This window comes from Cucurbita pepo, chromosome 10, assembly GCF_057944985.1.
Source record: "Cucurbita pepo subsp. pepo isolate OVF chromosome 10, ASM5794498v1, whole genome shotgun sequence".
Lineage (NCBI taxonomy): Eukaryota > Viridiplantae > Streptophyta > Magnoliopsida > Cucurbitales > Cucurbitaceae > Cucurbita > Cucurbita pepo.
The window spans coordinates 15904606-15907333 of NC_141807.1; the positions used below are offsets into that span (position 1 = coordinate 15904606).

At 36.7% G+C, this 2728-nt stretch overlaps 1 non-coding gene across 1 annotated transcript; it reads right to left on the bottom strand.

Moving 5' to 3' along the window:
• Positions 1–2355: 2355 nt before the first annotated feature.
• Positions 2356–2430, bottom strand: TRNAC-GCA (transfer RNA cysteine (anticodon GCA)). The gene has a single exon. It is a non-coding gene; the product is annotated as a tRNA-Cys (tRNA).
• Positions 2431–2728: the final 298 nt, after the last annotated feature.

The following is a 2728-nucleotide window of genomic DNA, read 5'->3' on the forward strand; positions in this document are numbered from 1 at the left end:
TAACCTCGAGAGCGTGCCAAATTGAAGGAAATAGGTTTCGAAATTAAATTGGGGATAAGAGTCAAATTTCATATCTACAATCTCTTTTCCTTGAAATTAAGGATTCCTCTAGCTTTAGAGGAAGAAGTTGAGTAAACCTGATGAAGTGATCGAGAGTTGAGACATCGTAGAACAAGCTACCCATGAGGTAGAAAATCTGGCGTTTCGAGTGAGTTGCATACCGAGAACAATTTTTAGAAATTAAGGTCCTACACTCAAAGACGTTCCTCCAAACCAATTCCTTTAGCCTAAAGATAGGACATGGAAGGGGTTCAATGAAGAAATTGGGCCTTGAAACCCCTAGAATCGGCTACCCAATAAGAAATCATTTGTTTTATCTCCAGCGATAAATCAGATTTTGGATGAACTTTGGTAACGAATATCTTAGGCTACGATCCACGAGAAGTTATCAAATAAATCCCTAACCCTTTCTTGTAACATCCAACTTTAATTTTCACGAAGAAATCGAGGAGAGAAACGCTGTAAATGTGGCTGTACAGGCCGAGTTTCAGATGGCGGCGACGCGAAAAATGCGCATCTTCTTCCTTTTCAGAGGAAGAAAACGATGATACGTCCAGTTCAACTAAACTGTCCAAGTCAACTCAAAATTTGACCTTTTCTCGAGTTTTCTCAGTAGATCTTATTTTATGAAATGTTGTATGAATCCTTATCCCGAGAGGTTATATAAGGTAATGAAGTTTGGGAGTTATTGGAAAACTTTAGTTAGCGAAACCAAGATATGGGAGAAAATGCTCATCACTGCCGCGAGGCCCCTATTTCTCTTTAGGTGGGATGCTTTGGTATATGTACCATGAGCAGGATTCCATGATGAACTTATTATCTCCCTCACCTAAATGAGATGCCCTGTACAACGATTTGCTAGCAGGATGCCACGATTATGACAACGCCACCTATGCACTCATGGGGAGAAAATTAAGAGTTACTTCGCAAGAGTTTTCATGGTTAAAATACGATGCATGACATGACAACCTCTAAGGTTTAGTTCCTAAAAACGAAACAAGAAGTCATATCCTAGCTCAAGGTTTAGACATACTCCAAACAAAACAAGAAGTCATAGCCTAGCTCAAGGTTTAGACATGCTCCAAATTACCAACTATTTTCTATAAGAATCTATTTTATATGACATGAGAATAAATTCAAGATTTCAAGTTGTTTGGAGCAAGTTCGGAACCTAAAAGTCATGCTAGTTATTATGGGTTAAAATGATAGCGGCGCAAGTTCGGAATAACTCAAGAATGTTACACCTTATGCCTCGAGAAAATTTGTGTTTTCGCATCGAATGCTAGGTAACACCCTTTTGTTTTAAAATGTCTTGTGTTGTCGTTCCTTATTCTGTGTTTTTTCATTGATTCTTCGATAGTCTTTCCTGACAGTGAACGATCTAACCACTACACCATAGAACCCCTTGTAAAAATTGATTTTGGAATGGTTTTCCTATTTTATGCAGATTCCACAAGAAGAGAGATTCTATCACGAGTCAAACTCAAGTTATTGGATTCAAAGTTCTAGAGCTGTTTTATCTAACTCGTTGTGATCTTGAGCACCTTTAGAGTGATTGCAAAAGTAACCCTCCTGTGTTGATTGAACCTCTTGGAGAACATGTAATTTTATATATTTCTTATAATTAATTTATATATTGTTGTATATTACAAACAAATTGAAATAATACTTTACATCCAGTCTTTCTTTCTTCCATGCAAAACTTAACAGGAAAACCATATTATTTCAATATTCACTCGAGAAACAAGGGGTGAAAACTATATTATTGCAAACCCTCCATTATTGCTTCTACTTTGCGTGAAAATGCTTCCACTAAATCATGTTACTAACTAGTTGGTTTGGTTCGGTTCAATTCTTGGGTCCACTAGATTGAATCGACCTAGCTCAATTAAACTCTTGAGAATATAAAAATCATAAATTTCTTAAATTACGTTAACCGGAAAGTTTAACCCCTAATTTTTTTTAGAATGTTTAGCTTTGTGTCTAGTTGATCTCTAAATGCTTAGAAGTATCTAATAAGACTTCTATTTAAGGAACTTTTCTCTATAAAAGTGCTTAAAACCCACAAATATTTACAACCTTAAAAGGTAAAATTATAAGTAGCCATTGATCACTTATGGTACAACACCACACAAATGAGGGTAACATTTTTTTATTTCTCTACTATATTATATAGTGGCGCTAAGACCACATAAGTTTTTAACCATGTTCACAGTGTGTGCTAAGTCTTATTTCTTTTCCTTTAAACACTCAATGGTCGGGAGTAAATCGAACAAAGTGTCTGTCCAAAATAAAAGGGCCCAACCAGATTCGAACTACTGATGACCTCTTGATCTGCAGTCAAATACTCTACCACTGAGCTATGGACCCATTTTTCATGATTTTAACCTTAGTGACCCCTTCTACAGAGTGTCAGTCCAAAAGTGTAAAAAGTGTCTGTCCAAAATAAAAGGGCCCAACCAAGTTCGAACAGGTGATCGGTCAAATTCTCTACCACTGAGCCATGGATCCATTTTGTAGGATTTTAACATTTGTGACCCCTTAGACATAGTGTCGGTCCAAAAAGTGTAACAAATTTCTATCCAAGATAGAAGGGCCCAACTATGTTCGAATTGGTGACCTCTTGATCTGCAATCAAATGCTCTAACATTGAGCTATGGACCCATTT